Source organism: Rhopilema esculentum, chromosome 20 (genome assembly GCF_057945365.1).
Source record: "Rhopilema esculentum isolate cy_ngs chromosome 20, ASM5794536v1, whole genome shotgun sequence".
Classification (NCBI taxonomy): domain Eukaryota; kingdom Metazoa; phylum Cnidaria; class Scyphozoa; order Rhizostomeae; family Rhizostomatidae; genus Rhopilema; species Rhopilema esculentum.
Genome location: NC_142834.1, coordinates 2,891,634 through 2,906,583, shown reverse-complemented (window position 1 = coordinate 2,906,583; position 14,950 = coordinate 2,891,634). Strand labels below are relative to the sequence as shown.

Here is a 14,950-nt window from a genome sequence, read left to right as displayed (position 1 = left end):
TATTTCTTGCTAAGTTTGACAATTTATTGTTATTTTTTTTATTTTTGTAAGACCCTTTCTTTTCTGTTAGTCACGAAACTGTTTAGTTGATGTAAGATGCTAATTTTAGGAAACGATTCATTTTAGTAAGGGGCCTCTGTTCTAAGGATTTTTTTGAATATTTCTTTCTTCCAGAATTTGTATTTTTAGTTATTTAAAAAGATTTGATTACGGATAGTAAATCTTTAATTATTATCATCCTTTCTAGGGACTTTGGAACCTGTTTGCAATTCTCCTTCAATGAGTCAGAATACCCTCAGTTTAGGATCTTGGATCAAGCCATCAAGAGATCTTGACGAAGGGCCAGTGACTTCCGCTAGATAATGGAGATTGACTTTGATTAAAAGGATGGAAGACTAATTATTTTCAGAAGTTTATCCAAATGAAATAAAGGAGAGATGCTGAAGAAGTTCAACTCTCAATCTATCCACATTGAGTGTCAGGCAGCTAGAGTTAAAATGGTAAATAGTCTTTTTTAAGTTGCTTTTTAGTTACTGGATTTGTCACTTTAAGCCTTGACTTTGATAAATCAATTTAGGATGAATTGCTGTTGACTCAAGACTTAAGGACTCTTTTATCTAGAAAGTTCTTCCATTAAAGATTTGTAGAATTCTTTTCAATTCTTATTTCTTGCCAAGTTTGACAATTTATTGTCATTTTTTTTTTGTGAGACCCTTTCTTTTCTGTTAGTCACGAATCTGTTTAGTTGATGTAAGATGCTAATTTTAGGAAACGATTCATTTTAGTAAGGGGCCTCTGTTCTAAGGATTTTTTTGAATATTTCTTTCTTTCAGAATTTGTATTTTTAGTTATTTAAAAAGATTTGATTACGGATAGAAACCTTTAATTATTATCATCCTTTCTAGGGACTTTGGAACCTGTTTGCAATTCTCCTTCAACGAGTCAGAATACCCTCAGTTTAGGATCTTGGATCAAGCCATCAAGAGATCTTGACGAAGGGCCAGTGACTTCCGCTAGATAATGGAGATTGACTTTGATTAAAAGGATGGAAGACTAATTATTTTCAGAAGTTTATCCAAATGAAATAAAGGAGAGATGCTGAAGAAGTTCAACTCTCAATTTATCCACATTGAGTGTCAGGCAGCTGGAGTTAAAATGGTAAATAGTCTTTTTTAAGTTGCTTTTTAGTTACTGGATTTGTCACTTTAAGCCTTGACTTTGATAAATCAATTTAGGATGAACTGCTGTTGACTCAAGACTTTAGGATTCTTTTATCTAGAAAGTTTTTTCATTAAAGATTTGTAGAATTCTTTTCAATTCTTATTTCTTGCCAAGTTTGACAATTTATTGTCATTTTTTTTTTGTGAGACCCTTTCTTTTCTGTTAGTCACGAATCTGTTTAGTTGATGTAAGATGCTAATTTTAGGAAACGATTCATTTTAGTAAGGGGCCTCTGTTCTAAGGATTTTTTTGAATATTTCTTTCTTTCAGAATTTGTATTTTTAGTTATTTAAAAAGATTTGATTACGGATAGTAAACCTTTAATTATTATCATCCTTTCTAGGGACTTTGGAACCTGTTTGCAATTCTCCTTCAACGAGTCAGAATACCCTCAGTTTAGGATCTTGGATCAAGCCATCAAGAGATCTTGACGAAGGGCCAGTGACTTCCGCTAGATAATGGAGATTGACTTTGATTAAAAGGATGGAAGACTAATTATTTTCAGAAGTTTATCCAAATGAAATAAAGGAGAGATGCTGAAGAAGTTCAACTCTCAATCTATCCACATTGAGTGTCAGGCAGCTGGAGTTAAAATGGTAAATAGTCTTTTTTAAATTGCTTTTTAGTTACTGGATTTGTCACTTTAAGCCTTGACTTTGATAAATCAATTTAGGATGAATTGCTGTTGACTCAAGACTTAAGGATTCTTTTATCTAGAAAGTTCTTCCATTAAAGATTTGTAGAATTCTTTTTAATTCTTTTTTCTTGGCAAGGTTGACAATTTATTCTCTTTTTTTATTTTTGTGAGACCCTTTCTTTTCTGTTAGTCACGAAACTGTTTAGTTGATGTAAGATGCTAATTTTAGGAAACGATTCATTTTAGTAAGGGGCCTCTGTTCTAAGGATTTTTTTGAATATTTCTTTCTTCCAGAATTTGTATTTTTAGTTATTTAAAAAGATTTGATTACGGATAGTAAATCTTTAATTATTATCATCCTTTCTAGGGACTTTGGAACCTGTTTGCAATTCTCCTTCAATGAGTCAGAATACCCTCAGTTTAGGATCTTGGATCAAGCCATCAAGAGATCTTGACGAAGGGCCAGTGACTTCCGCTAGATAATGGAGATTGACTTTGATTAAAAGGATGGAAGACTAATTATTTTCAGAAGTTTATCCAAATGAAATAAAGGAGAGATGCTGAAGAAGTTCAACTCTCAATCTATCCACATTGAGTGTCAGGCAGCTGGAGTTAAAATGGTAAGTAGTCTTTTTTAAATTGCTTTTTAGTTACTGGATTTGTCACTTTAAGCCTTGACTTTGATAAATCAATTTAGGATGAATTGCTGTTGACTCAAGACTTAAGGATTCTTTTATCTAGAAAGTTCTTCCATTAAAGATTTGTAGAATTCTTTTTAATTCTTTTTTCTTGGCAAGGTTGACAATTTATTCTCTTTTTTTATTTTTGTGAGACCCTTTCTTTTCTGTTAGTCACGAAACTGTTTAGTTGATGTAAGATGCTAATTTTAGGAAACGATTCATTTTAGTAAGGGGCCTCTGTTCTAAGGATTTTTTTGAATATTTCTTTCTTTCAGAATTTGTATTTTTAGTTATTTAAAAAGATTTGATTACGGATAGTAAACCTTTAATTATTATCATCCTTTCTAGGGACTTTGGAACCTGTTTGCAATTCTCCTTCAATGAGTCAGAATACCCTCAGTTTAGGATCTTGGATCAAGCCATCAAGAGATCTTGACGAAGGGCCAGTGACTTCCGCTAGATAATGGAGATTGACTTTGATTAAAAGGATGGAAGACTAATTATTTTCAGAAGTTTATCCAAATGAAATAAAGGAGAGATGCTGAAGAAGTTCAACTCTCAATCTATCCACATTGAGTGTCAGGCAGCTGGAGTTAAAATGGTAAATAGTCTTTTTTAAATTGCTTTTTAGTTACTGGATTTGTCACTTTAAGCCTTGACTTTGATAAATCAATTTAGGATGAATTGCTGTTGACTCAAGACTTAAGGATTCTTTTATCTAGAAAGTTCTTCCATTAAAGATTTGTAGAATTCTTTTTAATTCTTTTTTCTTGGCAAGGTTGACAATTTATTCTCATTTTTTATTTTTGTGAGACCCTTTCTTTTCTGTTAGTCACGAAACTGTTTAGTTGATGTAAGATGCTAATTTTAGGAAACGATTCATTTTAGTAAGGGGCCTCTGTTCTAAGGATTTTTTTGAATATTTCTTTCTTTCAGAATTTGTATTTTTAGTTATTTAAAAAGATTTGATTACGGATAGTAAATCTTTAATTATTATCATCCTTTCTAGGGACTTTGGAACCTGTTTGCAATTCTCCTTCAATGAGTCAGAATACCCTCAGTTTAGGATCTTGGATCAAGCCATCAAGAGATCTTGACGAAGGGCCAGTGACTTCCGCTAGATAATGGAGATTGACTTTGATTAAAAGGATGGAAGACTAATTATTTTCAGAAGTTTATCCAAATGAAATAAAGGAGAGATGCTGAAGAAGTTCAACTCTCAATCTATCCACATTGAGTGTCAGGCAGCTAGAGTTAAAATGGTAAATAGTCTTTTTTAAGTTGCTTTTTAGTTACTGGATTTGTCACTTTAAGCCTTGACTTTGATAAATCAATTTAGGATGAATTGCTGTTGACTCAAGACTTAAGGATTCTTTTATCTAGAAAGTTCTTCCATTAAAGATTTGTAGAATTCTTTTCAATTCTTATTGCTTGCCAAGTTTGACAATTTATTGTTATTTTTTTATTTTTGTAAGACCCTTTCTTTTCTCTTAGTCACGAAATTGTTTAGTTGATGTAAGATGCTAATATTAGGAAACGATTCTTTTTAGAAAGGGGCCTCTATTCTAAGGATTTTTTTGAATATTTCTTTCTTTCAGAATTTATATTTTTAGTCATTTAAAATGATTTGATTACGGATAGTAAACCTTTAATTATTATCATCCTTTCTAGGGACTTTGGAACATGTTTGCAATTCTCCTTCAATGAGTCAGAATACCCTCAGTTTAGGATCTTGGATCAAGCCATCAAGAGATCTTGACGAAGGGCCAGTGACTTCCGCTAGATAATGGAGATTGACTTTGATTAAAAGGATGGAAGACTAATTATTTTCAGAAGTTTATCCAAATGAAATAAAGGAGAGATGCTGAAGAAGTTCAACTCTCAATCTATCCACATTGAGTGTCAGGCAGCTGGAGTTAAAATGGTAAATAGTCTTTTTTAAGTTGCTTTTTAGTTACTGGATTTGTCACTTTAAGCCTTGACTTTGATAAATCAATTTAGGATGAACTGCTGTTGACTCAAGACTTTAGGATTCTTTTATCTAGAAAGTTTTTTCATTAAAGATTTGTAGAATTCTTTTCAATTCTTATTTCTTGCCAAGTTTGACAATTTATTGTCATTTTTTTTTGTGAGACCCTTTCTTTTCTGTTAGTCACGAATCTGTTTAGTTGATGTAAGATGCTAATTTTAGGAAACGATTCATTTTAGTAAGGGGCCTCTGTTCTAAGGATTTTTTTGAATATTTCTTTCTTTCAGAATTTGTATTTTTAGTTATTTAAAAAGATTTGATTACGGATAGTAAACCTTTAATTATTATCATCCTTTCTAGGGACTTTGGAACCTGTTTGCAATTCTCCTTCAACGAGTCAGAATACCCTCAGTTTAGGATCTTGGATCAAGCCATCAAGAGATCTTGACGAAGGGCCAGTGACTTCCGCTAGATAATGGAGATTGACTTTGATTAAAAGGATGGAGGACTAATTATTTTCAGAAGTTTATCCAAATGGAATAAAAGTGAGATGCTGAAGAAGTTCAACTTTCTGTCTATTCACATTGAGTGTCAGGCAGCTGGAGATTAAATGGTAAATAGTCTTTTTTAAGTTGCTTTTCAGTTACTGGATTTGTCACTTTAAGCCTTGATTTGATAAATTGATTTAGCATGAATGGCTGTTGAATCAAGACTTTAGGATTCTTTTGTCTAGAAAGTTCTTCCATTAAAGATTTGTAGAATTCTTTTCAATTCTTTTTTCTTGGCAAGGTTGACAATTTATTCTCATTTTTTATTTTTGTGAGACCCTTTCTTTTCTGTTAGTCACGAATATGTTTAGTTGATGTAAGATGCTAATTTTAGGAAACGATTCATTTTAGTAAGGGGCCTCTGTTCTAAGGATTTTTTTGAATATTTCTTTCTTTCAGAATTTGTATTTTTAGTTATTTAAAAAGATTTGATTACGGATAGTAAACCTTTAATTATTATCATCCTTTCTAGGGACTTTGGAACCTGTTTGCAATTCTCCTTCAATGAGTCAGAATACCCTCAGTTTAGGATCTTGGATCAAGCCATCAAGAGATCTTGACGAAGGGCCAGTGACTTCCGCTAGATAATGGAGATTGACTTTGATTAAAAGGATGGAAGACTAATTATTTTCAGAAGTTTATCCAAATGAAATAAAGGAGAGATGCTGAAGAAGTTCAACTCTCAATCTATCCACATTGAGTGTCAGGCAGCTAGAGTTAAAATGGTAAATAGTCTTTTTTAAGTTGCTTTTTAGTTACTGGATTTGTCACTTTAAGCCTTGACTTTGATAAATCAATTTAGGATGAATTGCTGTTGACTCAAGACTTAAGGATTCTTTTATCTAGAAAGTTCTTCCATTAAAGATTTGTAGAATTCTTTTCAATTCTTATTTCTTGCCAAGTTTGACAATTTATTGTTATTTTTTTTATTTTTGTAAGACCCTTTCTTTTCTCTTAGTTACGAAATTGTTTAGTTGATGTAAGATGCTAATATTAGGAAACGATTCTTTTTAGAAAGGGGCCTCTGTTCTAAGGATTTTTTTGAATATTTCTTTCTTTCAGAATTTGTATTTTTAGTTATTTAAAAAGATTTGATTACGGATAGTAAACCTTTAATTATTATCATCCTTTCTAGGGACTTTGGAACCTGTTTGCAATTCTCCTTCAATGAGTCAGAATACCCTCAGTTTAGGATCTTGGATCAAGCCATCAAGAGATCTTGACGAAGGGCCAGTGACTTCCGCTAGATAATGGAGATTGACTTTGATTAAAAGGATGGAAGACTAATTATTTTCAGAAGTTTATCCAAATGAAATAAAGGAGAGATGCTGAAGAAGTTCAACTCTCAATCTATCCACATTGAGTGTCAGGCAGCTAGAGTTAAAATGGTAAATAGTCTTTTTTAAGTTGCTTTTTAGTTACTGGATTTGTCACTTTAAGCCTTGACTTTGATAAATCAATTTAGGATGAATTGCTGTTGACTCAAGACTTAAGGATTCTTTTATCTAGAAAGTTCTTCCATTAAAGATTTGTAGAATTCTTTTCAATTCTTATTGCTTGCCAAGTTTGACAATTTATTGTTATTTTTTTATTTTTGTAAGACCCTTTCTTTTCTCTTAGTCACGAAATTGTTTAGTTGATGTAAGATGCTAATATTAGGAAACGATTCTTTTTAGAAAGGGGCCTCTATTCTAAGGATTTTTTTGAATATTTCTTTCTTTCAGAATTTATATTTTTAGTCATTTAAAATGATTTGATTACGGATAGTAAACCTTCAATTATTATCATCCTTTCTAGGGACTTTGGAACATGTTTGCAATTCTCCTTCAATGAGTCAGAATACCCTCAGTTTAGGATCTTGGATCAAGCCATCAAGAGATCTTGACGAAGGGCCAGTGACTTCCGCTAGATAATGGAGATTGACTTTGATTAAAAGGATGGAAGACTAATTATTTTCAGAAGTTTATCCAAATGAAATAAAGGAGAGATGCTGAAGAAGTTCAACTCTCAATCTATCCACATTGAGTGTCAGGCAGCTGGAGTTAAAATGGTAAATAGTCTTTTTTAAGTTGCTTTTTAGTTACTGGATTTGTCACTTTAAGCCTTGACTTTGATAAATCAATTTAGGATGAACTGCTGTTGACTCAAGACTTTAGGATTCTTTTATCTAGAAAGTTTTTTCATTAAAGATTTGTAGAATTCTTTTCAATTCTTATTTCTTGCCAAGTTTGACAATTTATTGTCATTTTTTTTTGTGAGACCCTTTCTTTTCTGTTAGTCACGAATCTGTTTAGTTGATGTAAGATGCTAATTTTAGGAAACGATTCATTTTAGTAAGGGGCCTCTGTTCTAAGGATTTTTTTGAATATTTCTTTCTTTCAGAATTTGTATTTTTAGTTATTTAAAAAGATTTGATTACGGATAGTAAACCTTTAATTATTATCATCCTTTCTAGGGACTTTGGAACCTGTTTGCAATTCTCCTTCAACGAGTCAGAATACCCTCAGTTTAGGATCTTGGATCAAGCCATCAAGAGATCTTGACGAAGGGCCAGTGACTTCCGCTAGATAATGGAGATTGACTTTGATTAAAAGGATGGAGGACTAATTATTTTCAGAAGTTTATCCAAATGGAATAAAAGTGAGATGCTGAAGAAGTTCAACTTTCTGTCTATTCACATTGAGTGTCAGGCAGCTGGAGATTAAATGGTAAATAGTCTTTTTTAAGTTGCTTTTCAGTTACTGGATTTGTCACTTTAAGCCTTGATTTGATAAATTGATTTAGCATGAATGGCTGTTGAATCAAGACTTAAGGATTCTTTTATCTAGAAAGTTCTTCCATTAAAGATTTGTAGAATTCTTTTCAATTCTTATTTCTTGCCAAGTTTGACAATTTATTGTTATTTTTTTTATTTTTGTAAGACCCTTTCTTTTCTCTTAGTCACGAAATTGTTTAGTTGATGTAAGATGCTAATATTAGGAAACGATTCTTTTTAGAAAGGGGCCTCTGTTCTAAGGATTTTTTTGAATATTTCTTTCTTTCAGAATTTGTATTTTTAGTTATTTAAAAAGATTTGATTACGGATAGTAAACCTTTAATTATTAGCATCCTTTCTAGGGACTTTGGAACCTGTTTGCAATTCTCCTTCAATGAGTCAGAATACCCTCAGTTTAGGATCTTGGATCAAGCCATCAAGAGATCTTGACGAAGGGCCAGTGACTTCCGCTAGATAATGGAGATTGACTTTGATTAAAAGGATGGAAGACTAATTATTTTCAGAAGTTTATCCAAATGAAATAAAGGAGAGATGCTGAAGAAGTTCAACTCTCAATCTATCCACATTGAGTGTCAGGCAGCTAGAGTTAAAATGGTAAATAGTCTTTATTAGGTTGTTTTTCTGTAACCCATTTTTGTCATAAGCTTTAAAGTTACATTTTCTTTGATAAATTTATTTGATAATTGATATGAATTGCTGTTTGCTCACGAATTTACGATTTTCTTTTTTTTTCCAAAATTGTTTTAAATGAAAAATTTGTAGGAATATTTTTGTTTCTATTCACTCTGGAACTTGACACCTGATATTGTCATTATGACATTTTTGTAAGACCCTTTGATTTTCTTTTATTTACGAAAATCTTTAGTTGATGTAAGTTACTGATACCAGCAAAGGACTATGAATAAAATAGGTGCCTTTATCTTTAAGGAATTGTTGTAGATTTGTTTCTGTGATAAGGTATCTTTTGCTATTTAAACAGATTTTAGAGATGACAATAAAATTTTATATATTATATTCTTTTCTAGGCACTTTGGAACCTGTTTGCAAATTTTGAACATAAGTCAGAATACCCTTTGTTTGTGAGCTTGGCTCAAGCCATCATGAGAGTGACACGAAAAGCCACTGATCACTGATGGAGAATGTTGGAGAGTTTTTTTGATGGAAAGGAGAATCAATTCTTTTCAGAAAGTGATTGATATAAAATGAGATCACCAAAACTTGAAATAAAATGGTAAATAGAATTTTATGCCATAAACTCATTTTTTTTACAAGCCTCTAAGTTTGAATTAGTTGCATCACACGATTAATGGATTACTTTTTGTTCTTGTTTTCTTTATATATATTATATATATATAAGATATTTTCTTTTTTTTCCTGAAAGTTATTCCATTAGTTTTTTATGGTTACTTTCGATTTGCTGAACATATTTTGATACTTAGTTTATGATTAGTTTATGATAGTTTGTGATTCTTAAAAATATTTAAGATGGAAAAGGGGCTTCTACCTTTCAAGATTTGTACAAGATTTGTTTTCTTTGTTAAGATATTTTCTACTTTAAAAAAGAGTTTTAGAAGAATGAAGGACAAAGCTTTTTAATATTTGTTTCCTTTCCAGGGGCTTCGAGTTATGTTTGGAATTCTTCTTGGAATTGTCAAGCTGTCATAACACTGAGATGAAAAGCTTGTGACTGCTTTTAGATGGTGGAGATTAATTTGATGAAATACAGGACTAATTCTTTTCAGAAAGTAATGGAGTTTAAAAGAGATCACGAAGACTTGAAGTAAAATGGTAAATAGAAATTTTTGTCAAAAACTTGTTTCGTTGTAATAAGCTCTTTAGGTTTATTTAGTTGCATAAATCGATTTATTATGCATTAGTTTTTATTCTTGATTCAAAATGGTTTCTTCTTCTTCAATGGTTATTCAATCAAAGGGTTGTTGGTTTATTTTGAATTTGCTGAACATATTTTAAAACCTTTTTTTTTTTTGTTGGTTTTAAAGGTCAGTCGTTCTGAGGAATGACGTCTCTTGGGAAGATGCACAAGAAGAAGATGCAGAAGAAGACGTTGCAGAAGAAGAAGATGCACAAAAGGATGTTCACAAGAAGATGAAGCAAAGAAGATCAAATGAAGAACTGTTGAGAAGATGGACAGAAGATACTGAATGCATTCATGTAAATAATTCTGATTGTGAATGGGTTAGAAATGCGGTGTTTGCTGGCAAGTAACTTACTTCGAAACTGTCATTGGGTAAAATTTACGATTCCATCCCAGTTGTTTGCTTGGGTACGCTCAGGGAGAAGTGAGCAGGGAAAGTATTTCACGAGGGTTTGCTCAGGGAGAAGCGAGCAGAAAACGCGGGAACTGATCCAAGGGGAGCTTGCACTGTTTTTGCTTTTGTGTGCATGTATTGACTCTTAGTTTTTGAGGGTGAAATTCACTTGTTTGTTTAACAAGTTGCTTGCCAGCATTGATTGCATTTTTAATCCACCATAAGGGAAAAGGTCATTTGAGCAGCTCTTTCAACCAAACAAGGCCCTGTGTTTTCAAGTCAAAGTTTGTTTGACTAGAACTTATAATAGGTTCCCTTGCATGCTTCATAAAGTGTTTCAAGCCCTAACATTTGCCCAAAAGTATCTTTACCAGTGTTTCCGTCAGAAGTTTTCGTTTTTGTCCAGATTTCCGCCAGAAATTTTCGTCCATTGCTTTACAAATTTTGCATTTCCTAAGTTTTACCAAAATGCATCTCTAATTCAACTATGCTACTGTTTCTTCTCCTCTAATGAAAGTTTGAACCAATTTCGTTTGACGACCCTTTTGCAGAAGTTTCAGTATTGGTTTAAGTTTAAGTTCATCAAATTGATGATATCTTTGAGATACCCAGGGAATCGTGTCATAGGCGTATTGCTTCCAGGTAATACTTTAGGCACTTTGGTTTATTAAAATAACCTCCATTCACCAAGAAGTTTGTTTTTAAGATTGATTTTTTTTTCGGCTGAATGAAGTAAACTTGGCAGGTAAATCTTGATAGAAGCATATCCCATAGTCAAGCATATCCCATAGTAAACAAATTTTAGGTAATAGGAAAGAGAAAGCTGCTTGAATGACCAACTCTGAACTTCCAGCCAATCAGCTGAATATCATTTTAAAGGGGGGTAATTTTCAAAGGGGGGGCGCTTTTTGACTATAAACCAAAACAGCGTTGACGTGATAGGTTGGTCGTTTGGTGCCGGTACTTGAGATTGGACTAAAGATGTTGGCTTGCTCATTTTGGATTGAAGAAAAGTCATACTAGCCTACCCTGTGCTGCTATCCAGAGGAGACCAGATTAACGAGAAAGGATGCGAGATTCGATCAACGTCATTTAAAAGGAGGACAATCTTGGAGGAATTCATTGCCAATCAGAATCAACAATCAAAGTCGAGAATCAGCACCAGGATCAGCATCATTCGAAAAGTTTTGCAGCTTGGACAAAGTGTAAAACAGCAGGAAAACTGGAAACAACAATGCCAACGTGAAACAGACTTTCGAGAGGATCGTCCACACATTCATGCTTTCCTTTCTCCTTTTCTTTCAGATATTTTTCTATGATTCTTTTCAACTTTTTTTCAATTCTATCTACACTACTTTTAATAACTAAGCCCTGATATTTAGGTAAAAAGATTTTTACAGTCTTCTTTAGGTTTTTCACTATTCTATTTTGGCCAGATGCAAGATGCATTTACCAAACTCCCCAAGCATATAGATATAATAAACTAAGTTGTGCTTTGAATTTAAAGGTGGATAGAAAAGCTCTTCCTTAAGGTTGCTAAATTGCTTTCTGCTAGCCGTTTCCTCGTTGATTAATTATCCTTGCCACTAAATGGAGAAGAACTTTCCTTTTTCCCCTTGTTTAGAAATTTTTCCCAAAATATTTTATTTATCCAAAGCTTACCTTTTTCAATACTTCCATTACTTTCTCACCTATTTTCTTTCTCTACCCTTGTCACCTGTGACTTCCATCAAGTCACCAAACGACGAAGATGAGGACAGAAGGAAACAAGAATGGACGTCACCAGAGATACTCACAATTGTCAGAAAATCATGTCTGTTGTTTGGACCATGCGTCACATTTTACCCAAAACTTTTCATCTCGCGCGTTTTATATTAGTGCTTGAAGCGATAAAAATTTGGGGATAGTTTGCTTTAAATCTTCAGCTGATGGAAGGAGGTTCATTCTAGAAAGACTTTGTAAAATGTTGTGTTTGTAATTAGACTTAATCAAATGCAGGTGCAAATCGACATGATAGAGCCAATGGCAAGGGTGGCCCTCCCGTTAAAGGTCAGTTACAAGCAGGGCTTCCATTTCACAATCGTCGAACTTTTTTTTCGGGACATGTTGGAAGTTAAGGTTTCCATTTCCGTTTTCAAGGATTTTTTTGGCAATCCAAAACGTTCTCAGAAAAAACAGGAGAAAGGTTTGCTTTTTGATATTTTCAAGTAAAAATTTCCCCCGTAGAGGAATGAATTTTTACTTTCTTTCAGTAAAGTCGAATTTGGTTGTCTTTTTGTTTAAAAAATTATTTTCTTGAGTCAGAATGCTAAATTTTTTGTCGTAGGAAAGCCGTTTTAATTTTACAAAAAACTGTTTTTAGCGTCCCAAATATTTTGCGGCAAGATTTTTATTGGTAAAACTGTTTAAGGTCCTTTCTGGTTTTTTGAGTAAAAATATTGGGTTTTGTGGATACAAAGTTTTACCGTTTTTGCCAAAAAGTTTTCAAATCTTCCATATTTACCAATTTTCCCTTATTTTCTGGATTTTGTTCGGTTTCCAAGCATTTATAATTCGGTTCCATACTTCTTACCCAGGGTTCAGTATTTGAAAAAATCGTCAAAGCCAGAAAGCTCTGTCATTCGTTTTTGCACCTGCATCGTGTCTGCACATTCTCTTTACGGCTTCTTGTATTAGGGATTGGGAACAGTGAATGTTTGTGCGGACACACCCCCACTCCGCCCCGCCGTGCTGGGCCTCTTCCCGCGGAGTGCTCTGACGTCCTGCCTGCGCTGCAAGATTCTGGTGGGCTCCAGCCGGTCATTCTTCGCTTCATCCTGTCTTGCCGTCTCTGCAAGTTTGTCCTTCATCTCCAAGGTAAGAGGATTTATTACCTCTCTTCCACTATCTCTTCGATTGTTTGTCATCTTTGCTTGTATATTGTACACATTTAATCAGGATCCAAACTCATCATGGGAATATTGACTAAGTAGCTTTGTTTACCTTCAAACACCGGGTGGGGGCAATGTTTTCGGTGGCTGTTCCAATGATAGGTAGCTTTAACGGCGAGTGAATCATATTGTATTAGAGTATTCTCTTTGCTGCAACGATGTCTTGGTGAATGGGAGTGCCGCAATGGAAACGAAAGGCTGCAATCTAGCAACTAAAAGTGTTGATCGGGGTTGTGTTGTAAGGATAGCAATTTCTGATCCGTCCTGGCTCTCTAGTCGGGTGCGAGGGTTTTTGGTATACGTAATTCTTTTTATTATTATTTAATTTACCCTATCGGTCAAGGGTACGGCGAAACGTTCTGTTGAATAGGTAACCTTGCAGTTCATTACGTTTATGTGCGCCTTTTATCATTTATTAGTGTAAGATTTTTTTTTAATTTTGTAGGATTGAATAATAATGTAATTCTTTATAAGCTATTCTTTATTAGATAATTAAGTTATTATTTAAAGTTACAATAATAACTAATTTTCAGTTATCATTCAACTATTATTTAGATTAATCGCGTAAAATGAAACTTTTAATTTGATATCAGTAATAATAACGTAAAATAAGAGCGAATTATAAAGTTACATAAATTATTGAAAGTAATTTGATACGTAATATAATTACTGGGGCGGGAATTTCCCTAATGTATCCCTTTTACTTACCGTGAAATTGATGTATAGATCTAAGCAATTGATAATATTATTGATAATTTGATAATGTTCTGTAATTGTAATCGAAAAGATGATTATGATTATTATTATTGTGTAAGTCTCAAGGTTATGAATAGACCCAATAAACTAAATAGCTAGTTATTTCTAAATGAATTAGGATATTTTTGTTATCAATATTCGCAAGTAATAACCTCAAGATGAATTAAAAGCTACAAGATTAATTTATGCCTATCTAATTATTCATTCAATATTACCTAGCCGCTTACTGTGTTCCTAAGATTACATTTTATAATTTTTCGGTACAAGAGGTTTATTTGTCAATTTTAAAAGAATTTTATAGCACTAGATAATATTTCTAAACATTACACAACATTTACTTAAATTAATCTACTATAAATTCACTAAGTAGGCATATAATTATATTTGTTTGTATAATATAGCAATTTGTTTTAGATAGCTCTCTTTAATAATATTTTTATTTCTACTGTTACTAGTTTATTTCTAATCTTCTACCCTCTCTTCTCCCCAACAGTTTTAAAACCAAAGTGTGCTTTTCCCATTTTTCCTCGTTTTCTGATAAATCTGAATATTTTTCGCAATTCACTTTGTCCCCTCTATACCTATAGGGTTTTCGTATTTTTCGGGGGTTTGAAAAATTCTCTTCTAATTTTTAGCGCTTATTTCGGCATCAAGTTTGAAAACTTTCAATTCTTTTTCGTTAATTTTACGGAAAATTCTTTGCGTGAAAGCCGTCCAAAGTACAAAACCCCTTTTGAAAAGTGTTTTATCCAGACTGTTTTCAGGATCGACAACTTTCCTTTCCAATTGTTTACGAAGTTTGTTAAGCTAGGATAGTTCGCGATTTTAATAATTTGTTGGTTTCATTTTTTCTTTATCCAAAACTGTCCTCGTTTTCTGACAAATCTAAATACTTTTCGCAATTCACTTTTTCCCCTCTTTACCTACAGGGTTCTCGTATTTTTCGGGGGTTTAAAAAATTCTTTCACTGCCTTTCGGCTTTTTCAACAGCGATTCTCACGTCCGTGAAAGGTTCCAAACCTTCTTTTCATGGTATAGTTTAAAATTGGCCTGTTTTTTCACTACCCTCTGCTGTCTTTTCTTCTTAAAACTATTTGATTAATCTATGTTAGTGATAACTTCTGAGTTTATTGTTTGTAACTTATTTTACCAATATATTTTCA

General features: G+C 32.9%; 1 long non-coding RNA gene across 1 annotated transcript; it reads left to right on the top strand.

Moving 5' to 3' along the window:
* Nucleotides 1-8,298: 8,298 nt before the first annotated feature.
* Nucleotides 8,299-14,651, top strand: LOC148957813 (uncharacterized). The gene is made up of 4 exons (XR_016145135.1): nucleotides 8,299-8,425; nucleotides 8,857-9,062; nucleotides 9,446-9,619; nucleotides 9,832-14,651. It is a non-coding gene; the product is annotated as an uncharacterized LOC148957813 (long non-coding RNA).
* The last annotated feature ends 299 nt before the right edge of the window (nucleotides 14,652-14,950 follow it).